At 46.0% G+C, this 24,577-nt stretch overlaps 1 non-coding gene across 1 annotated transcript; it reads right to left on the bottom strand.

Annotated features, from left to right (window-relative positions):
* Positions 1-21,791: 21,791 nt before the first annotated feature.
* Positions 21,792-21,864, bottom strand: trnak-cuu (transfer RNA lysine (anticodon CUU)). The gene has a single exon. It is a non-coding gene; the product is annotated as a tRNA-Lys (tRNA).
* Positions 21,865-24,577: the final 2,713 nt, after the last annotated feature.

The following is a 24,577-nucleotide window of genomic DNA, read 5'->3' on the forward strand; positions in this document are numbered from 1 at the left end:
CACGCAGTACTCCAGCTGTGGCCTAACCAGTGTTTTATACAGTACAAGTATAAATCCCCACCCCATCTCTTGTAATCTATGCCTCGGCAAATAAAGGCAAGCATTCCGTGTGCCTTCTTAACCACCTTATCGACCTGGCCTGCTACTTTCTGGGATCTGTGGACATGCACTCCCTGGATTCTGTGAGGACCCAGCTGATAGGAAAACTGCAAATACAACGCCCCTATTTAAAAAAGGAGGCAGACAAAAAGCAGGAAACTATCGACCAGTTAGTCTAACACCTGTGGTTGGGAAAATGTTGGAGACCATTATTAAAGAAGCAGCAGAAGGACAGTTGGAAAAAATAATTCAATCAGACAGAGTCAGCAGGGATTTATGAAGGGAAGTCATGTTTGACAAATTTGCTGGAATTCTGTAAGGCTGTAATGAACAGGGTGGATAAAGAGGAACCCGTGGATGTGATGTATTTTGACTTCTCAAAGGCATTTTGACAAGGTGCCACATAAAAGATTACTGCACAAGATAAAAGTTCACGGGGTTGGGGGTAATATATTAGCATGGATGGAGGATTGGCTAACTAAAGAATACAGAGAGTTGGGATAAATGGTTTATTCTCGGTTTGACAATCAGTAATTAGTTGGATGCCGCAGGGATCGATGCTGGGGCCCCAACTATTAACAATCTATATCAATGACTTGGGTAAAGGGATCGAGTGTAACATAGCCAAGTATGCTGATGATACAAAGATGGGAGGAAAAGCAATGTGTGAAGAGGATACAAAAAATCTGCAAAAGGATATAAATAGGCTAAGTGAGTGAGCAAAAATTTGGCAGATCGAGTATAATGTTGGAAAGTGTGAGTTTATGCACATTGGCAGAAAAAATCAAAGAGCAAGTTATTATTTAAGTGGAGAAAGATTGCAAAGTGCTGCAGTACAGTGGGACCTGGGGTAATTTTGCATGAAACACAAAAGGTTAGTATGCAGGTACAGCAAGTGATAAGAACATGACATAAGAAATAGGAGCAGGAGTAGGCTATACAGCACATCGAGCCTGCTCCTCTATTTAATATGATCATGGCTGATCCGAACACGGGCTCAGGTCCACTTCTCTGCCTGCTCCCCATAACCCCTTATTCCCTTATCAGTTAAGAAACTGACTATCTCTGTCTTAAATTAAATTTATGATCAGGAAAGCCAATGGAATCTTGGCCTTTATTGCCAAGGGGATGGAGTATAAAAGCAGGGAAGTCTTGCTGCAGTTATACAGAGTATTGGTGAGGCCTCACCTGGAATACTGCGTGCAGTTTTGGTTTCCATATTTACGAAAGGATATACTTGCTTTGGAGGCAGTTCAGAGAAGGTTCACTAGGTTGATTCTGGAGATGAGGGTGTTGACTTATGAGGAAAGGTTGAGTAGGTTGGGCCTCTACTCATTGGAATTCAGAAGAATGAGAGGGGACCTTATCGAAACGTATAAGATTATGAGGGTGCTTGACAATAATGATGCAGAGAGGATGTTTCAACTGATCGGGGAGACTAGAACTAGGAGGCATAATCTTAGAATAAGGGGCCGCCCATTGAAAACTGAGATGAGGAGAAATTTCTTCTCTCAGAGGGTAGTAAATCTGTGGAATTCGCTGCCCCAGAGAGCTGCGGAAGCTGGGTCATTGAATAAATTTATGACAGATAGAGACAATTTCTTAAACGATAAGGAAATAAGGGGTTATGTGGAGCGGGCAGGTCAGTGGACCCAGTCCATGATCGGAGCAGCCATGATCGTATTAAATGGCGGAGCAGGCTCGAGGGGCCGTATGGCCGACTCCTGCTCCTATTTCTTATGTTCTTATGTTCTTATGTCCCTTTGTTCCTCTCCACTTCTCAGTGTCCTACCATTTAATGTGTATTCCCTTTCCTTGTTAGCTCTCCCACAATGCATGACCTCACACTTCTCCAGATTAAATTCCATTTGCCACTGTTCTGCCCACCTGACCAGTTGCTTGATTTCCTCCTGCATTCTGCAGCTTTCTTCTTCATTATTAACCAAACAGCAGATTTTAGAATCAACTGCAAACTTCTTAATCATAACCCCTATATTCAAGTCTGTATCATTGATGTAAATCACAAAAAGCAAGGGTCCTCGTACTGAGCCCTGCGGAACCCCACTGGAAACATCTTTCCAGTCGCAAAAACACCCATCAACCATTACCCTTTGCTTCCTGCCTCCGAGCCAGTTTTGGATACAACTTGCCACTTTGCCCTGGATTCCATGGGCTTTTACTTTTGTGACCAGTCTGCCATGTGCGACCTTATCAAAAGCTTTGCTACAATCAATATACACTACATCATATGCTTTGCCTTCATCGACCCTCCTGATTACCTCCCCAAAAAATTCAATCAAGTTAGTCAGACACGACCTTCCATTAACAAATCTGTACTGACTGTCGTTGATTAATCCGTGTTTTTCTAAGTGAAGATTTATCCTGTCCTTTAGGTTTTTTCCAATAATTTACCCACCACCGAGGTTAGGCTGACTGGCCTGTAATAACTCGGTCTATCCCTTTCTTCCTTCTTAAACAAAGGTACAACGTTAGCAGTCCTCCAGTCGTCTGGCACCACACTTGAAGCCAGAGAAGATTGGAAAATGATGGTCAAAGCCTCTGCTATTTCGTCTTTTGCTTCACTTAACAGCCTGGGATTCATTTCATCCGGACCTGGGGATATCCATTTTCAAAGCTGCTAAACCCCTTAATACCTCATCTCTCACTATGTTTATTTCATCTAATATTTCACACTTCTTCTCCTCGATAGTAGTGTCTGCATCGCCCCTCTCTTTTGTGAAAACAGACGCAAAGTATTCATTAAGATCCATCTCCACATCTTCCGCCTCCACACACCGATTACCCACATGGTATCTAATAGACCCACCCTTTCTTTAGTTATCCTCTTGCTCTTAATATATTTATAAAACATCGTGCATATGCTGGAGAAATAAAGAGCTGATGTTGAGTTAAGACCTACTCGACTCGACTCATTGGAAGAACCAGAGGTAGTCTCGGTAGGAAAGCAACTGAGACAGTGCGGGCGCATTTCACCCGGACAAGATCCGGTCTTTCAAGTGCTACATCAACAGCCCTCTCTTTTGTGAAAAAGAGGCAAAGTATCGATTAAGAATCATAGCCACGTCTTCTGCCTCCACACACAGATTTCCTTTGTGGTCTTGAATGGGCCCCACTATTTCTCTAGTTATCCTCTTACACTTAATGTCTTTGTGTTTGTGTTTTTCCTGATTTTACTTGTCAACATTCTTTCATGCTCTCTCTTTGCCTTCCTGATATATTTTTTAATTGCATTCCTGCACTTCTTATATTCCTTTAGATTTTCTGCACTTGGTGGTCTCACAATTGTACAGTTGCAGCAGGATTTCCCTGCTTTTCTACTCCATCCCCCTTGTCATAAAGACTAACATTCCATTTGCCCTTCCTCAATGATTAAAGTTTCACAAATTATTAAAATGAAGTTGTTGAAGTTTCGACTGACCCTCAGTGATCATGTTAGCATTTCTTTCATTCTGCTCAACAATGCTGTCGGTTAATACCAGCAGATCTAAGCCGCATTTCAAACCCGGAAACAACTCATTCATTATTCACCCTTCCCAGTTCCAGTGCACAGAGGGTTATTGATACTCCATCCCAGAAACTCAAGTCCAACTTCTGACATTCTATCTTTCTAATTATCAATGCATTTGTTTTGACACCAGTCTGAAGTGCTTTGGGTCATCTGTGTAATTTAATTAAATTACTTCACTTAGTGGTAGCAAAATTACTTCCCTAACTGGGAATCGAACCCTGGTATCTGAAGTGATTGGAAAGGTTTTGTGAAGCATTTAAGTATGCCCTGCAAAAATCCCGCACTGCTAATTTAAAAACACGGTTACAATTTGTTTCAGTGCGAAAGAAGGGGATTGAAAATGACAACAAAAACACCAGGCAGTAAGTGCATTAAGACAAATTCAAACTTTTCACAAAGTTGGTACTCCGAATCAACGGCTGAGCAAAAGTGGTTACTGACCAATAGTTAAGAAACATCTCATTATAACCGATTAGCCCACAAATATCGGGAACAGTGCAGTCTGGTCAATATCAAACCCCTCCTTCCTTATTCAACAGAGACGTGAATGGCAGACAGACGCCACAAAGTTTAATTAAAGAGCGAAATACAAGTCACATTTAATTTCCAAATCCTTTCACTATGAAATTTTTTCACTTTATTTCAAATCTTACTGCGTTGATTCTGAAAATGAGCACCATGTGATTTTATCATTAATACAGATTCTATTTTCTGTGCACGGTCGGAATTACCGCTCCAGTTTTGAGCCAAATTTGACAAAAGTTGCCCCAGATTCCTGGTGTCGTGAGCAAAGAATATTTAGAACCAGATTCCTAAAATAGTGTTTTATTATATTAGTTCACAGGATCTGGGTGTCACTGGCAAGGCCAGAATTTATTGCCCAACCCTAATTGCACTTGAGAAGGTGGTGGTGCGCCACCATCTTGAACCGCTGCAGTCCGTGTGGAGAAGGTGCTCCCACAGAGCTGTTAGGGAGGGAATTCGAGACTTTTAACCCAGTGACGATGAAGGAATGACCGATATATTTCCAAGTCAGGATGGTGTGTGACTAAATCTAACAATGGCTGGTGTCACAGGCACCAAACATTTTAAAGCAATGTCCTAAAATGCAGTGTGCAAAATGAGGCAAGATAATAATTCATAGAAACATAGAAACATGGAAAATAGGTGCAGGAGTAGGCCATTCGGCTCTTTGAGCCTGCATCGCCATTCAATGAGTTCATGACTGGACATGCAACTTCAGTTCCCCATTTCTGCTTTCTCGCCATACCCCTTGATCCCCCTCGTAGTATGGACGACATCAAACTCGTTTTTGAATATATTTAGTGAATTGGCCTCAACAACTTTATGTGGTAGAGAATTCCACAGGTTCACCACTGTTTGGGTGAAGAAGATTCTCCTCATCTCGGTCCTAAATGGCTTACCCCTTATCCTCAGACTGTGACCCCTGGTTCTGGACTTCCCCAACATTGGAAACATTCTTCCTGCATCTAACCTGTCGAACCCCGTCAGAATTTTAAACGTTTCTGAGATCCCCTCTCATTCTACTGAACTCCAGTGAATACAACCCAGTTGATCCAGTCTTTCTTGATATGTCAGTCCCGCCATCCCGGGAATCAGTCTGGTGAACCTTCACTGCACTCCCTCAATAGCAAGAATGTCCTTCCTCAAGTTCGGAGACCAAAACTGTACACAATACTCCAGGTGTGGCCTCACGAAGGCCCTGTACATCTGTAGTAACACCTCCCTGCCCCTGTACTCAATTCCCCTCGTTATGAAGGCCAACATGCCATTTGCTTTCATAACCGCCTGCTGTACCTGCATGCCAACCTTCAGTGACTGATGTACCATGACACCTAGGTCTCGTTGCACCTCCCCTTTTCCTAATCTGTCACCATTCAGATAATAGTCTGTCTCTCTGTTTTTACCACCAAAGTGGATAACCTCACATTTATCCACATCATACTTCATCTGCCATGCATTTGCCCACGCATGACATGCAAAGCAGGGAAAGTACTGTCTAAAATGGGGCTGTATAAAATGAATGTGAATATTTTTCTGCCTGACAGGGTTTTGGAAGCAGATTTAATATTAACATTCCATGGGAAATATAGTTGAAACAGAAACATTTGGAGGGTGCTGGGGAATGGGACTAATTGGAAATTTCTTTCACAGAGCCAGCACAGGTAACAACATAAGAAATCGGAGCAGTAGTAGGCCATACGGCCCCTCAAGCCTGCTCCACCATTCAATGTGATCATGACTGATCGTCGATCTCAACTCCACTTTCCCGCTCGATCTCCCAATCCCTTGATTCACCGAGACTCCAAAAATCTATCTAACGCAGCCTTGAATATATTCAGAGACTCAGCATCCACAGGCCTGTGGAGCAGAGAATTCCACAGATTCATAACCCTCTGAGTGAAGAAATTCCTCCTCATCTCTGTCTTAAATGGCCGACCCCTTAACCTGAGACTGTGCCCCCTGGTTCTTGACACTCCAGCCCGTGGGAAACAACGTCTCAGCATCTACCCTGTCAATCCCCTTCAGAATATTGTGTGTTTCAATGAGATCACCTCTCATTCTTCGAAACTACCGGAGAGTACAGTCCCATTCTACACAATCTCTCAACTTAAGACAGTCCTCTCATCCCAGGAATCAATCTGGTGAACCTCTGTTGTACCGCCTCCCAGGCAAGTATATCCTCACACAGATAAGGCGACCAAAACTGTGTGCAGTACTCCAGGTGTGGTCTCACCAGGGCCCTGTACAATTGTAGCAAGACTTCCTTCCTCTTGTACTGTGGGCTGTATATTCGGTACTATGGGGCAACTGCAAACAGTGCTCCCTGGTAGTCTCGTGGTTAGGGTTAGGTGCTCTCATTGCTGTGGTCAGGGTTTGATTTTCTGTCAGGGAAAGCATTGTTACAGAGCAAGTTGATTAAAAATAATTCAAGTCGGTGAAATACTGAATAATTGTTTCAATCAGCATTAATGCACCCACATAGAAACATAGAAACATAGAAAATAGGTGCAGGAGTAGGCCATTCGGCCCTTCTAGCCTGCACCGCCATTCAATGAGTTCAAGGCTGAACATGCAACTTCAGTACCCCATTCCTGCTTTCTCACCATACCCCTTTATTCCCCTAGTAATAAGGACTTCATCTAACTCCTTTTTGAATATACTCAGTGAACTGGCCTCAACAACTTTCTGTGGTAAAGAATTCCACAGGTTCACCACTCTCTGGGTGAAGAAATTCCTCCTCATCTCGGTCCTAAATGGCTTACCCCATATCCTTAGACTGTGTCCCCTGGTTCTTGACTTCCCCAACATTGGGAACATTCTTCCTGCATCTAACCTGTCTAACCCCATCAGAATTTTAAACGTTTCGATGAGGTCCCCTCTCATTCTTCTGAACTCCAGTGAATACAAGCCCAGTTGATCCAGTCTTTCTTGATAGGTCAGTCCCGCCATCCCGGGAATCAGTCTGGTAAACCTTCGCTGCACTCCCTCAATAGCAAGAATGTCCTTCCTCAGGTTAGGAGACCAAAACTGTACACAATACTCCAGGTGTGGCCTCACCAAGGCCCTGTACAACTGTAGCAACACCTCCCTGCCCCTGTACTCAAATCACCTCGCTATGAAGGCCAACATGCCATTTGCTTTCTTAACCGCCTGCTGTATCTGCATGCCAACCATCAATGACTGATGTACCATGACACCCAGGTCTCTTTGCACCTCCCCTTTTCCTAATCTGTCACCATTCAGATAATAGTCTGTTTCGATGTTTTTATAACCAAAGTGGATAACCTCACATTTATCCACATTATACTTCATCTGCCATGCATTTGCCCACTCACCTAACCTATCAAAGTCGCTCTGCAGCCTCATAGCATCTTCCTCGCAGCTCACACTGCCACCCAACTTAGTGTCATCCGCAAATTTGGAGATACTACATTTAATCCCCTCGTCTAAATCATTAATGTACAGTGTAAACAGCTGGGGCTCCAGCACAGAATCTTGCGGTACGCCACTAGTCACTGCCTGCCATTCTGAAAAGTCCCCATTTACTCCTACTCTTTGCTTCCTGTCTGACAACCAGTTCTCAATCCATGTCAGCACACTACCCCCAATACCATGTGCTTTAACTTTGCACATTAATCTCTTGTGTGGGACCTTGTCGAAAGCCTTCTGAAAGTCTAAATGTACCACATCAACTGGTTCTCCCTTGTCCACTCTACTGGAAACACCCTCAAAAATTCCAGAAGATTTGTCAAGCATGATTTCCCTTTCACAAATCCATGCTGACTTGGACCTATCATATCACCTCTTTCCAAATGAACTGCTATGACATCCTTAAAAATTGTTTCCATCATTTTACCCACTACCGATGTCAGGCTGACCGGTCTATAATTCCCTGTTTTCTCTCTCCCTCCTTTTTTAAAAAGTGGGGTTACATAGGCTACCCTCCACTCCATAGGAACTGATCCAGAGTCAATGGAATGTTGGAAAATGACTGTCAATGCATCCACTATTTCCAAGGCCACTTCCTTAAGTACTCTGGGATGCAGTCCATCAGGCCGTGGATATTTATCGGCCTTCAATCCCATCAGTTTCCCCAACACAATTTCCCGACTAATAAGGATTTCCCTCAGCTCCTCCTCCTTACTAGACCGTCTGACCCCTTTTATATCCGGAAGGTTGTTTGTGTCCTCCTCAGTGAATACCGCACCAAAGACCTTGTTCAATTGTATTGCACACTGAAGGAAATACAAATATATTTGCCCAGCGACTGTTGAATTTTAATAACTTTTTATACAACCATAGAATCAGCAGAAAAACAGGATATTCGCCCATAGTACTTATCGAAGGAAGGATATACTTGCCTTGGAGATGGTGCAACAGAGATTCAACGGATTGATTCCTGGGATGAGAGGGCTGTCCTATGATGAGAGATTGTGTAGAATATGCCGATTCTCTCTGGAGTTTCGAAGAATGGGAGGTGATCTCGTTGAAACGGACAATATTCTGAAGGGGATTGACAGGGTAGATGTTGAAAGGTTAGATGTTGAGAAGCCCAGCTAGCTCAGTTGGTAGAGCATGAAACTCTTTATCTCAGGGTCGTGGGTTTGAGCCCTATGTTAGTTGATTACTGTTCCTTAAAATTTATGTTGCTTTCATTGGAAAACATCATTAATGAACCCATAATCTTCTGTTATTTAGAGATATTTAGAGGGCACCTTTCAATGCTTCACAAAACTATTCCTTTCGCTACAGCCACCCGGGATCGTTTCCCGGTTTGGGAAGTAACTTTGATATCACCGTTTGTAATTGAAGTGGAGTAATTTTATGAAGTTCGATGGATGTCCCAAAGCACTTCAGAGTGGTGTCAAATCAAATGAGTTTGTAATTAAAAACACTGAATGTCAGGAGTGGGATTTGAAGCCAGAAGAGACTGTGACCTGAACGCGGCACCTTAGACCGTTTGGCCATCCTGACTGTTGGATGCTTCAATTACACGTCATTACTCGGGAAAGTTTCAGACCAGGCGCTTGTTCAGTGTTGCTGGAAGGCCCAGTATTCGGGATATCCTCTCCCCCGGGGTTTCCTGAGCCTGTCCTCAGTGCACGGGGAGCTTTGGCCCGGGTCCGAGGTAGTTTGTATCCCAGGGATGGACAATAACCCTCTGAGCTCTGGAACTGGAGAAGAGCGAATAATTAATGAGTTGTTTGTGGGTTTCAAATGCAACTTAGATCTGATGGTTTAAACCGATAGTGTTGTTTCGCAGAATGAAAGAAATGCTGACAGGGACAATCGAAATTTCAATAACTGAACTTTAATAATTAGTGAAACTTTAACCCTTGATGAAGTTTTATCCCCGATCTGATTTTACACACTCTGCATTTGAGTAGATTCGTTTGAAAATGTTCATTGCTCATGCGACAATGTACCCCGGACAGCTTTTGTTCAATTTTATTGCAGACAAGTTTTTGCTTCACAAATAATGTGTCCGCACAGGCTCGAAACAGAGATATTATGCGTGTGAGGCAAACATGATAACCGCTACACTACAGAAACTGCTGCTTAGCTCAGTGCCTAGAGAGAAGTGTTCAGCAACAAGCTGAAATGCTCAATCCCTCTCTCTGCAAAAAGTTTCTTTCACAAACATATCTCTGAATGGAACTGCACCAAACAACGATGTTCTCCTTTCAAAGTCATTAAACTCCCCAATTCTCACATCTGCAATTTTAAGGACATGGACTGAAAGCGCTTTGCGATCAGAAAATTGCCGGAAACTCCTGTGGTTAATGACGGGGCTTTTGATGGTTGATTTCCGTGCACACCTTGTTTTATGTATTTAAACCTTGGCGATCTGTATCACACCAGAGGGCCTCCCTGTTGGAGTCCCAAGGGATTGCAGCATCCCTTGGCAGCACGGTATATAAGCACTCTGGAGTTTTATTAAAGGAGCTAATGTCACACTTACTCATTGTTCACAGTACTCAGTTTCATTCTTTATTATGAGCGTATCAATTGGCGACGAGACAACGAACAACCACGCGAAAATGCAATTAACAGTTGGTATAACTTGATAACAGCACAGCTGGCAATGGTTGCATGATATATTCGTGCAGCCAAACGCACAATGACAACCTGGAACTGCACGGCACCGAATCGTCGGGGAAGAATTAAAGGCTTTGTCCCTGAATGGGCTATGATCCACCAACCTTGCAGTTAGTAGCTGGACACACTAATCCATTGCACCACAGAGACTGATAGATGCACGTATTGCAAGACATCCCTGTGATATCTTCACATAGCACAGCACACACAGCTTCCTAACATGCAGGCTGCTCTCTCGGAACTCTCCAGAAAGAGCCTGTTCTGTTTAATGATTAACTATACAGTTGCAGTACACAATACCTCCACATCCACAGTGTGGAGCTACAAGCATTACATGCTGACAGACATTGCAATCCCAAACTACGGTGTCAGTCAGTTAAAGCTTCAGATTGCTCTTACCGGGATGGAACTTGTCCACTCTCAGTTGTACTTTCCCCAAATAAAGGGTGGGACATTCATTGTGGATGTGTGGAAGCAGTCTGGTCCCGCACACTGCAGACACTTCCATGTCACCGGCAACCAGCTCTCCCACAACCGGTGTGATCTACCTTCCAGCCTTCCAGTGCCTTGTCTGTGACGAAGTCTTCTGATTGTGCCGAAGCCGGTATCCTTTGTCATCAATAAGGTTTTAAGTTGTTTCGGTAATTTTTACCTGCTGGACAGTCGAGGCACAAATTGTAGAGTGGAAAACTTGTGTGGACCCCGGTTTTCTAGTGGTTGATTTTCCTGGTTGGGTCCGTCGGTCGCGGTGGTCCAGTTGATGCCTGTTACCAAGTCAGTTGATATTGATGCTCCACTAATTGGTTTTTTGAAGTTCTTTTCTCTGATGTCGTGATGTCTCTTCCTGTGTTATCTCGCCGTTTGCTCTCGATCTTGATCTTGTTGTTCCAAAGTTCAGAAAAATAGGTTGCTTTTGGTACGATAGGCTCCCAGTTATACTCTGAGAGGCTGCTTAATCTTCGTGCCAAATCTAACGTTTCTTTTGTTTAAGTTTTGCTGCCCATTGATTTAAGTGGTCTTCTTTGTATAAGTTTTGGCGGACCAGCTAACTGAGACTTGATTAAATGATTTAATCTGGTGTTGATCGACTTTGGGATGGTGATACTCCTTATTTATGAACTGATGAACTCTTGTCCATTGTAATAGCACTGCTTTGGCTTCGGGAAGTCTGAGCTGAGCCAGATATTTCTATACATGTTGAAAAGGTGTTGGAATATGGATGTGATATTTGGGTCCTGTGGGTGGGGTGGATAATGTTTCTTCCGTGATCGAATGTTTTAATACTAATATTTTCTGGGAGCCTGACTATGGTTAAACAGCTCCCCCAGACAAACTGATTGGCTACAATATCCAAACTCTAAATCCCACCCCTCTGTCACTGCAGCTTTTCCCCACAGGCCCAAACATGCCTTTAAAATCCCAAACTTGGTTAAGAATTGTAGATTTCCTCCATATGCTTTTTAGAATCCCAAACTTTATGCTTAATACTCCTAAATCGAATTTCCTTTTCAGTGAGTCCAAACACTGGGGGGTTTCCATGAATTTTGTAATCTACATTGGCAGTCCCTCGGAATCGAGGAAGACTTGCTTCCACTCCTAAAGTGAGTTCTTTGGTGGCTGAACAGTCCAATACTAGAGCCACAGACCCGATCACAGGTGGGACAGATAGTCGTTGAGGGAAGGGATGGGTGGGACAGGTTTGCCGAACGCTCTTTCTGCTGTCTACACTTGATTTCTACATGCACTCGGAGATGAGACTCGAGGTGCTCAGCGCCCTCTTGGATGCACTTTCTCCACTTAGGGTTGTCTTGGGTCAGGGACTCCTGGGTGTCAGTGGGGATGTTGCACTTTATCAGGGAGTATTTGAGTGTGTCCTTGTAGAGTTTCTGCTGCCCACTTTGGCTCGTTTGCCATGAAGGAGTTCCGAGTAGAGCACTTGCTTTGTGAGTCTCGTGTCTGGCATGCGGACTATGTGGCTTGCCCAGCGGAGCTGATCGAGTGTGGTCAGTACTTCAAAGCTGGGGATGTTAGCCTGAATAAGGCTGTTGATGTTGGTGCGTCTGACCTCCGAGGGGATTTGTAGGATCTTGCGGAGACATCGTTGGTGATATTTCTTCAGCAACGTGAAGTGTCCACTGTACATGGTCCATGTATCTGAGCCTTACAGGAGGGCAGGTATTACTACAGCGCTGTAGACCACGAGCCTGGTGGCAGTTTTGAGGGCCTGGTCTTCAAGCACTCTTTTCCTCAGGCGGCCGAAGGCTGCACTGGCGCATGGAGGCCGTGTTGAATTTCGTCATCGATGCCTGCTCTTGTTGATAGTAGGCTCCCGAGATATGGGAAGTGGTCCATGGTGTCCAGGGCCGCGCCGTGGATCTTGATGACTGGGGGGTAGTGCTGTGCGGTGAGGACAGGCTGGTGGAGGACCTTTGTCTTACGGATGTTTAGCGTAAGGCTCATGCTTTCATATGCCTCAATAAATACGTCGACTATGTCCTGGAATTCAGCCTCTGTATGTGAGCGGACGCAGGCCTTGGTGAGGCCTCACCTGGAATATTGTGTACAGTTTTGGTCTCCTAATCTGAGGAAAGACATTCTTGCTATTGAGGGAGTGCAGCGAAGGTTCACCAGACTGATTCCCGGGAGGGCAGGACTGACATGTAAAGAAAGACGGGATCAACTAGACTTTTCCTCACTGGAATTTAGAAGAATGAGAAGGGATCGCAGAGAAACATATACAGATCTGATGGGATTGGACAGGTTAGAGGCAGGAAGTATGTTCCCGATGTTGGGGAAGTCCAGAACCAGGGGTCACAGTCTCAGGACAAGTGGTAAGCCATTTAGGACCGAGATGAGGAGAAACTTCTTCACTCAGACAATTCTTAACCTGTGGAATTCTCTACCACAGAAAGTTGTTGCGGCCAGTTCGTTAGATATATTCAAAAGGGAGTTAAATGTGGCCATTACGGCTAAAGGTATCAAAGGTATGGAGAGAAAGCAGGAAAGGGGTATTGAGGTGAATGATCAATCATGATCACGTTGAATGGTGGTGCAGGCTCGAAGGGCCGAATGGCCTACTCCTGCACCTGTTTTCTATGTTTTTATGTTTCTATGTTTCTATGCAAAGCACAGAAAAAAATGGTTGAATTATCGACTCTGCCTCAGTTAGCATTTATTTCATTGTGCAAAAGAAGGTGACGGGTTAATTAATGATGCAATCCCGTGAAAGCAACACAAAAGTTGAAGAAAAAAACATACGGTGACTGGCAGGTGAGCGCTGCTTCTGACACCCGATGGGAATGGGCGGGGATTTTAAAGTCCCTTGTATTGTGAAACCTTCATATAGTCAAACATTTCCGATGTGCTGTATCGACCTCGTGGCGCAACGGTAGCGCGTCTGACCCCAGATCACGTCGAGGTCACTGTTCTTCAGGATAATTCGGGAATTCATATTTTCTATGCTGTTTGGCAATAATCAGAGCCTTGCTCCAAGGTCTGTCTCACTGTTTCCCCGGTGTCAGGCAGAGATACGCCTGCTGCCCTCATTTATTTCATGTGAAAGGACACAAAGGTTCTAAATAAATCTGCAGTTGGCCACATATAGCCATAAATAGTCAGGATGGCCGAGCGGTCCGAGGTTCTGTGTTTAGGTCGCAGTCCCGTCTGGAGGTATGGGTTCACATCACACTTCTGACACTTCCTGTTTTTAATCATTAAGCGAAACTCATTGTTTGACACCACGACCAACTCCTTAAAAGTGGGATTTTGCAGTCCACCTGCTCGCTTCACACTTCCGTCTGACCTGGTGCTGAAAGTGGAGATGTTTCCGCAGTGTAACCGTTAACACGTTCGCCTCACACGTGAAAGCTCACCAGGCGGGATTATTTTCTGGAGCTTTCTCCTCATGCATGCTCAGGGGCGAGTTTGTTCTCCTGTGAAATGTCATAAGATCATAAGCATGTAAGGATTAGGGGCCGGAGTAGGCCATTCCTCCCCTCGAGCCTGGTCCATCATTCAAGAAGATCCTGGCAGTTCCTTGACAGCAAGTTTAAACATCTGGGGCGGAGCTGTAATCAACGACAAAAAGGTGCATTTTGCAGAAGCCCAGCTAACTCAGTCAGTAGATCATGAGATACTAAATCTCAGGGTCAGCGGTGCAAGCCCATGTTGGGTGATTATTTTTCATAGAATTATATAATCAGAAGTTTACAGCACGGAAGGACGCCATTTCGGCCCATCGTGACCGTGCCGGCCAATAACAGGCTCTCCAGCCTAATCCAACTTTCCAGCTCTCGGTCCATAACCCTGCAGGTTACGGCACTTCAGGTGCACATCCAAGCACTTTTTAAATGTGCTGAGCGTTTCTGCCTCTCCCACCCTTTCAGGCAGTGAGTTCCAGACCCACACAACCCTCTGCGTGAAGAATGTTCCCCTCAAATCCCCCCTATACCTTCTACCTGCTAAGGGAAATGGGCCCATTCTGTCCACTATATCAAGGCCCCTCATAATTGTATACACTTCAATGATGCCTCCCCTCAGCCCACTTTGTTCCAAGAAAAACAAACCCAGCCCATGCAATCTGTCCTCATAGCTAAGATTCTCCACTCCCGATAACATACTCGAAATCTCCTCTGTAATTCTCCAGTGCAATCTCAGTCTTCTTCCTGTAAAGTGGTGACGAGAATTGCGCGCAGTACTCCAGCTGTGGCCTAACCAGTGTTTTATATTCAAGCATAATCCACCTGCTCCCTTATTCTAGGCCTCGGCTAATAAAGGCCAGCATTCTGTATGTCTTCTTAACCAGCTTATCCACCTTGCCTGCTACCTTAAGGGATCTGTGGACATGCACTCCCAGGTCGCTTTTTTCGTCTACAATTCTCAATGTCCTACCATTTAATTTTTAATCTCTTTCTATTGTGTCTGTAAGCACTCAAGTAATGACTCCATGAGGCAAGGTATTGTACTTGAACTGTGGTGACCTTAGTCCATTTATTGCAGTTCCTGAGTGAGGGTACAGTATGGTGAGCTCCGTTTTATATCTGGTTACCTGTCGTGTACCGGTGATCCCGAGGTCTCCACCAGTTGCACCCTCTGGTGGTACAGGCATCGTATATACAGTGTGAAGATACATCCAGTAGTCTTATGTAACTGTACATTGAGTGTACAGGGAGTATACTTATATTATACAGGCACAACTTCACTCTCCCCTAAGTCTTGTGCCACTGGCCTTTTCATTGTGTGCTCTGGCCCGAGACGTGAGTGCCCAAAGTCCTTGCACCTTGTCTATGCTTTGGCTTGGTTCTCTCCCTGTGGACCCCCAAGTCCTTATTGCCACGACATTTGGAAATGTTCAGCAGTGGAGGGTTGGAGGTTGCAGTGGGGGTTGAGTGGGTTCTGGGTGTGATCCATGGCTACATATATCCATTCCCCCCCCACCGCCCCCACCCCATACATAGACCATGTGTGTGGCTCAACACCTGCATGTGCAGACCTGTACAGACAGAAAGAACAAAAAAACGTCGGATTAGTTACATCACTGTTTCGGTTCTGCAGTAGTGGAACAAGTACATTTTACAGGTAAGGTACATACGTGGTGTCACAGTCTTGCCCCTGGGTTGTGTCGGTGCAGGTGGGTGAGGACACTAGTTCCAGAGTAACCAGACTGTGTCCAGGTTGTCTGATGGCGGCGCTGTGTCCCCTGCCAGCTGGGTGGGCTCAGATCCCTCACCTGGCTGAATCTCAGAGTCTTTGCCGTTTCCGCGTGATGGGCAGAGCCACAGGAGTGTGTGGCCTCCCTGTCCTCCTTTGAAGGCTGCGGTGTCTCCCTGCTGCTCTTCAGCGATAGTGGGAGCCTGGTCATCCCAGGTCCAGTTGGGAGGGCAGGAGGGTGCTATCCGCTTGCTCCCAGTACGGGCCCTGGTGGCCAGAGAGGTAGAGCCGATCGGGGGCAGGGTATCGGTCGTGGTGCCTTTGCCGTCCGCTGATGACTGGCCCTGCAGCTGATATGCTCCCTCTGTGTGTGGCCACACTTCCTGGGGTATCACATTGGGCCCGGAAGGGCAGGCTACATGTTCGCGGAACCTGGGTGCTGACGGGAGGTTGCCTTTGGTTTTGTCGGCATGCTTGTAAATCCCAGCATCGCACGTCATCACTTCGTTTACCCTCACAATACTTTGGTTCTGACCGCAATTGCCCGACTTATCATGATTAGTTACATTTACAAACTTGAAATTTTCAGTTACATCTTTTACATTTGTATCACCATCATCGCTGTATAAAGAGTGGAACTGTCCCTTTAATTGTGATGGGTTGCCAGTCTCCTTTAAGAGGGTCTTTCAATCTTTACGCCAATCCGGTTCACCGCTCGGCATCACGTGTTGCTCCCTTGTGGTCTGGCTGCCGCCATTTTGATTTCAGGCCCTTCACCTCGTGGTTCGGACGCCATCTTCTTTCTCTCCATGAGGTAGGCTGCGGTGATCCTTTTCTCCCCAGGTTCTGCCACGGAAGCCAGGAAGTTACCTTCTGCGTGAATTTTCTTCTCTGGAGTCCTGTCACTGGAGCCTTGAAGGTGAGGTCTGGTTGTTTGGGCTGGATCATCTCGCCGTTGGGTTGAGCGGTCTGTGTCATCGCTGCACAGTCGAGTTGGGCGGTTGGTTTTTCAGGGTTGTGCTGGATCCAACTTCGGGGCCATGAGGGATGTCGATCGCTGGAGGTTGGAGCTATTCCCAACTCCAAGTAATCCTTTTCATCCATCTTCTTCCGAATAGCTTTGGACCATCCCCAGCAACGATCCACAAATGTAATCTGTGCATCTCGCCGCCATGGGACACCTGGACATCCACGCTGCCAACGACTGGGATGTATCGTTTGTGTAGGTCAGCAGTTTCACTTCGATCGGAATCATTTTAGGTCGTTCGATTGGATTGTCCCAGAGTTTCTCAAAGGCCGCCTGATTCATCAGTGACTGGCTCGCCCCTGTGTCCACCTCCATCGTGACTGGAACATAGTTGACTTCAACTTCTATTTTCACTGGGGAACTCTCGGTGGTGCAGGTAAACACTCCGTACACCTCATCGTCGCTGGACTGCGGATGATCAGCCAACTCTTCATCGACTCGGGGAGTATGATTTCTCTTGCATATTTGCTGGAGGTGGCCCTTCATGTTACGGCCTTTGCAAGTATAGTCTTTATAGCGGCACTGGTGGGCCCTGTGATTTCCTCCACAGCACCAGCATGGGGTTGGCCGGTTGGCCCCATGTGGCGGACTCAGGATTCTGGGACTCGGGGTTCTGTTCTCTCTTCCCTGAGAGAGACTGCTAGCAGCAGCCCTGCCTCTAAAAGGCACCTTTCAGTTAACAGTACTTGCTGGGTTAGAGTCCTGGGGGTGAGACATCCACTTGGAATTGCAGGCCGAGATCATGAATGCCTGGCTCACGTTAATTGCCTTCTGAAGGGTGACCGTGGTGTCCGCAGAGAGCAGCCTGTTTAGAAGGCCCTCGTGGCCGATTCCAATAACAAAGATGTCCCTTAGTGCTTCGGTGAGGTGATCGCTAAAATCACATGGTGCAGCCAATCGTCTCAGGTCTGCAGCCTATTTTGCGATTTCTTGGCCTTCGGCTCCACCGGTGGGTACAGAACCGGTGTCCAGCTGTGAGGATGCTCTCTATAGGTTTGAGCTGTTACTGTACCAGCGTTACAAGCTCCAGATATGTTATTGTCTTCTCTGGGACTAGCAGGTCCCTGACAAGGCCACAGATGGTGGGCCCACAACTGCTGAGCAGGATAGCTCTGCACTTATCAGCCAGTGAGGTCGGGTCGTCTCCCCCCACATCATTCGCAATAAAGAAGTGTTCGAGCCTTTCCACAAAGGCCTCCCAATCTTCCCCATTGGCGAATTGTTCAAACGTGCCAAGGTTAGCCATTGTCACATGGAAATTCGTATTCTCGTCACCAGTTATTGTGTTTGTAAGCATTCTAGTAATGACTCCACGAGGTAAGGTATTGTACTTGAACTGTGGTGACCTTAGTCAATTTATTGCAGCTCCTGAGTGAGGGTACAGTACTGTGAGCTCCCTTTTATACCTGGTTACCTGTCGTGTACAGGTGACCCCGAGGTCTCCACCAGTTGCACCCTCTGGTGTACAAGCACAGTGTGTACAGTGTGAAGATACATCCAGTGGTCTTATGTAACTGTACATTGAGTGTACAGGGTGTGTACTTATTTTATACATACACAACAAAGATCATCGGTTAATTAATGGTCTTTTCCCGTGAAAGCAGGATAAAATTTATCAATGATTTAATTTCTGCATTTAGAAAGACATGGGTTAATCACGGATAATCAGCATGGATTTGTTCAGGGAAGGTCTTGTCTGACTCATTTCATTGAATTTTTTGAGGAGGTAACCAAGTGGATCGATGAGGGCAGTGCGTATGATGTAGTGTATAAGGATTTTTGCAAAGCTTTCGCCAAGTTCCCACATGGAAGACTGGTCACGAAAGTAAAAGCCCATGGGATCCAGGGCAATGTGGCAAGTTGGATCCAAAGTTGGCTCAGAGGCAGGAAGCAAAGGGTAATGTTTATTGGGAGTGTTTGGGACTGGAAGGATGGTTCCAGTGGGGTTCCACAAGGCTCAGTGCTCGGTCCCTGGCTTTTAGTGGCAACATCAATGATCTTAACTTAAATTTGGAGGTATGATTAAACGTTTTCAGGTGATACTAATTTAATCCAGAGTAGTGTGAGGCTGTGCATTTGGGGAGGGCAAACAAGGAAAGAAACACACATTAAATGGTCCGACATTGAGAAGTGTGGAAGAACAAATAGACCTTGGAGTGCATGTCCCCAGATCCCTGAAGGTAGCAGGCCAGTTGGATAAGGTGGATAAGAAGGTGCATGGAATGCTTACCTTTATTGGCTGAGGCATGGGATAGAAGAGCGGGTTGGTTATCCTTGAAATGTATAAAACACTGGTTCGGCCACAGCTGGAGTATTGCATGTAGTTCTGGTCAGCGTATTACAGGAATTATGTGATTGTACGAGAGGGTACAGAGGAGATTTACGAGGATGTTGCCATGCGTGGAGAATCTTAGCTGTGAGGACAGATTGGATCGGCTGGGTTTGTTTTCATTGGAACAGAGGAGGCTGAGGGGAGACAACATTGAGATGTATAAAATTATGAGGGGCCTAGATATAGTGGATAGCAGAGGGGTCAACAATCAGGGGGCATCGATTTAAAGTAATTGGTAGAAGGTTTAAAGAGGATTTGAAGGTAAAATTCTTCATGCAGAGGTTTGTGCGGGTCAGGAACTCACTGCCTGAAAGAATGGCGGAGGCAGATACCACATGTAAAAAGTATTTGGATGTGCACCTGAAGTGCCGTAACCTGCTGGGTTATGGATCCAGAGCTGGAAAGTGGGATGAAGCTGGATCGCCTCTTATTGGCCGGGGCGGAAGTGATGGGACGAAATGGCCTCTTTATGTGCTGCAAACTTCCATCATTCTATAATTCTATGAAAAATGTAAATGTCCAATGTGGGTGTCGAAACCACGACCCTGAGATTAAAAGTCTCATATTCCACCGACTGAGCTCGCCAGGCTTCTGTCAAATATACCGTTTTCTCACTGACTTCAGACAGGCGCATGTTGACTCCGCCCCAGATGTTTAAACTTGCTGTCGAGAAACTGCCATTTAGTTCATGGAAAACGATAACAATTTTTTACATGGACCATGGTCCTCCATCCAGTCCACGAGAAATAAATTACGTTATTGTGTTTAAAGGAACTGGTGGAAATTATCTGACCTATCGTTATGGCTTTGCTCAGATTCTGAGTTTCATCAGTCAACAGTTTGCGAAGGATTACCTCATGGCCAATGCCAAGCACAAAAAGTCACTCAGCATTTGTTCTAGGAATCCCTCATATTCGCAATGTCCTGCGAGGCGCCTTAATTCGACGACATAGCTCGTCACTTCCTGGCCCTCCGATCATTGGCACGTGTAGAACCGATACCACGCCATCAGAACTGTTTCTTTCGGATTTAGATGCTCGCGGACCAGCATACACAATTCTTCATAAGATTTAGTTGTTCGTGTCACCAAAGCTAGAAGATTCTTCATGAGGCCATAGGCTGCTGCCCCACAGACGGTAAGGAGGATCGCCCTTCATTTGACAGCGTTCACGCGCCCTTCCAGCTCGTTGGCCACGAAGTATTGGTCGAGTCTCTCCACAAAGGCTTCGCAATCGTCCACTTCCGAGAACTTCACCAGGATATAAACTGTTGCTAGCATTTTTTCGTGGTTGTTCATTGTCTTGTCGCCAATTGATACGCTCATAATAAAGGATGAAACTGAGTACTGTGAACAATGAGTAAGTGTGACATTAGCTCCTTTAATAAGACTCCAGAGTGCAGGCACTTCATGGGTGGCCTGCTTGTATACCATGCTCCCAAGGGACACTGGGATCTCTTGGGACTATGACAGGTCGGCCCTCTGGTGGTAGTGTGTACAGGTTGTCAAGGGTTAAATACATAACACATGGTGTGTACAGAAATCAACCATCAAAAACCCTGTCGTTAACCACAGGGGTTTCCTGCAATTTTCTGATCGCAAAGCGCTTTCAGTCCTAGTCCTTAAAATTGCAGACGTGGAAATTGGGGAGTTTAATGACTTTGAAAGGAGAACATTGTTGTTTGTGGTGCACTTCTGGTCAGAGAAATGTTTGTGAAAGGAACTTTTTGCAGAGAGAGGGATTGAGCATTTCAGCTTGTTGCTGAACACTTCTCTCTGGGCACTGAGCTCAGCAGCAGTTTCTGTCGTGTCGTGGTTATCACATTTCCCACACACGTGAAATGTTCCCGGTTCAAGCCTGGGCAGAAACATTATTTCTCAAGCAAAAACTTGTCTGCAATAAAATTGAATAAAAGCTGTTTTGGATACATTGTTGCATGAGCAATGCACATTTAAAACCAGTCTCCTCAAATACAGATTGTGTAAAATCAATCGGGGATAAAACTTCTTGAAGGATTGAAGTTTCATGAATTATTAAAGTTCAGTTCTTGAAGTTTTGACTGTCCCTGTCAGCATTTCATTCATTCTGTGAAACAACACAATCGGTTTACACCAGCAGATCTAAGCTGCACTTGAAACCACAAACAACTCATTAATTATTCGCTTTTCCCCAGTTCCAGAGCTCAGAGAGTTATTGTCCATCCCTGGGATGCAAGCTACCTCAGACCCGGGCCAAAGCTCCCCGTGCACCGAGCACAGACTCAGGAAAACCCCGCGGGAGAGGATATCCCGGTCACTGGGCCTTCCAGCAACACTGAACAAGCACCCGGTCTGAAACTTTCCAGAGTAATAACTTGTATCTGGAACATCTAACAGTAAGGACGGCCGAGCGGTCTGAGGCGCTGCTTTCATTATTCGATTAAATTATCAACTCTCCCTCAGTTCACATTTTTATCATTGTGCAAAAGAAGATCATGGGTTCATTAATGATATTTACCCACGAAAGCAATATAAAAGTTGAATGAAACCTAATCGCCCAACGTGGGGCTCGAACCCACGACCCTGAGATTAAGAGTCTCATGCTCTACCGACTGAGCTAGCCGGGCTTCTCAACCGCTACCCTGTCAATCCCCTTCAGAATATTGTCCGTTTCAATGAGATCAACTCTCATTCTTCGAAACTCCAGAGAGTATTGGCATATTCTGCACAATCTCTCACCATAGGACAGTCCTCTCATCCCAGGAATCAATCTGGTGAACCTCCGTTGTACCACCGCCAAGGCAAGTGTATCCTTCCTCAGATAATGAGACCAAAACTGTGCGCAGTACTCCAGGTGTGGTCTCACCAGGGCCCTGTACAATTGGAGCAAGACTTCCTTACTATTGCACTATGGGCTATATATTAGGTACTGTGGGCCGAATATCCTGTTTTTCTGCTGATTCTATGGTTGTATAAAAAGTTATTAAAATTCGACAGTCGCTCAGCGAACATATTTGTATTTCCTTCAGTGTGCAACACATGTGGGTGGAATAATGATGTTTGAAACAATTATTCAGTCTCTCACAGACTTGAAATATTTTTGTCAACTTGCTCTGTAAAAATGCTTTCGCTGACCAGGAATCAAACCCAGACCACGGCAGTGAAAACACCAAATCCTAACCACTCGACGACCAGGGAACACTGCTTGCAGCCTCTGCGATAGCTTGAAATATAGTCAGCTTACAATCACAGCTGAGAATTGTGCGGTGACACAGCGTGTAACTGGATTTGCTGGGAGCAGCGTGGAGGCCCCGATCAGCGTGAGAACACCAGCGGCAGGTCGGGACCATAAAACGAGCGGTGAGCGGCGGCCTGGGAGCAGCGTGGTGGTGTACCACGGCAAGGTACAGCGCGAGCTGGTGAAGGAAGGCAACGGCAGCGAAGAGTGATGTCATCAAAGTCCAGGTCGGTGATTGGAACGTGGGCATGTACAGCAGGCGCAGCAGGAGACTGTGGAGGGATGTGATCAGGGCCCAGGGGCGGCGTGAGTTCAGGGCCAGGTGCCGAGGGGCAGCACGGGACAGCCCACACTGTGATATGTGTGTGCACTGAGTCCGTGCAGCAGAGCTGGTCTCCAGTCGTCCTGGTTAACCCTTGCCACGGGACCAAGACCTCGCTCTGTCAAGCCCGTGTGACGGCCACCACACGTTGAAAAAATCTACGCACAGGCATATTCCACCCTTCAACATGCAGTTCAGGACCTGGAATATTAGGTCCATCATTGAAACACCTGTGAAGTCATCCTTTTTTGGCGTGGAAGCAAGTCATCCTCGCTTCGAGGGACACCGATGATGATGATGAACTGGATTTTCTGCAGTCCGCGGGCAGCAGGTGATGAAAGCGGGCGTGAGAGGGTGAGTGACAGGTGGGCACTGCCTCTGATGCTGTCTGACCCACGTTGCGAGTGGCCGGGGATTTTAAAGCCCTTTCATTGCACCAATGCAGGGTCAATGAAACTGTGTTTCAAGAACCTTCATGTGTTCAAACATGGGCACTCTGTACTGTAGACCTCGTGGTGTAACGGTCGTGTGTCTGACTCCAGATCAGAAGGCTGCGTGTTTATATCACGTCGGGGTCACTGTACTTTTCCATATTGTTCTTCCGGAATTGAGATTTACTTTGCTGTATCACAATTTACTTTCCCACCCATCTTTGTATCATCAGCAAACTTGGCTCCATTACACTCGGTCCCTGTATCCCTGGGATAGGGGAGGGAAGATACACCGGAGAAGTGTGAGCTTGTGGACCGGAGAAGTTGCAGCTGCTGGAGCTGTGCGTTTTATCGGGGAGGGACCGGGGGAGAGCCCGCCGAGCGACCGGAGAAGCTGAGAAGCTGCTGTGCTTTTCATTGGGTTTGACACTGTTTAAAAATGGCAGAGTGCCAAGTTTTCTCTCCCTACTGCCCATGCGCGAAGGTACCGGCAGTGTCTTCGGCGCAGGCATTTGGTTCCGACCCCCACTTCACCATCGATACCACGCCAGGACTCCGGGGACTGTACACAGCGGCCAGGATGGGGCGAGTTTCCCAAGCCGTTTCCAGCGCGCAAAGTCAGTGCGCTTGAGGTCAGTGAGCCTACAAAACTGCTTGGGGAAAATCTAGCCCTTGAAGAGTAAGGAGTACACTGAAGGAAATACAAATATGTTTGCCGAGCAACTGTCAATTTTAATAACTTTTTATACAACCATCGAATCAACAAAAAACCGGGCACTCGCCCCATAGTACCTAATATATAGCCCATAGTACAAGAGTAAGGAAGTCTTGCTACAATTGTACAGGGCCCTGGTGAGACCACACCTGGAGTACTGCGCACAGTTTTGGTCTACTTATCTGAGGAAGGATACACTTGCCTGGGAGGTGGTACAACAGAGGTTCACCAGATTGATTCCTGGGATGAGAGGACTGTCTTAAGTTCAGAGATTGTGTGGAATGGACCGATACTCTCCGGTGTTTAGAAGAATGAGAGGTGATCTCATTGAAACACACAATATTCTGAAGGGGATTGACAGGGTTGGAGTGTTGAGAACCAGGGGGCACAGTCTCAGGTTAAGGGGTCGGCCATTTAAGACAGAGATGAGGAGGAATTTCTTCATTCAGAGGATTATGAATCTGTGGAATTCTCTGCCCCACAGGCCCGTGGATGCTGAGTCTCTGAATATATTCAAGGCTGCGTTAGATAGATTTTTGGAGTCTCGGAGTATCAATGGATCGGGAGATCGAGCGGGAAAGTGGAGTTGAGATTGACGATCAGTCATGATCTTATTGAATGGTGGAGCAGGCTT

The sequence above is a fragment of the Pristiophorus japonicus genome, unplaced genomic scaffold (assembly GCF_044704955.1).
Source record: "Pristiophorus japonicus isolate sPriJap1 unplaced genomic scaffold, sPriJap1.hap1 HAP1_SCAFFOLD_262, whole genome shotgun sequence".
NCBI classification, from domain to species: Eukaryota; Metazoa; Chordata; class Chondrichthyes; family Pristiophoridae; genus Pristiophorus; species Pristiophorus japonicus.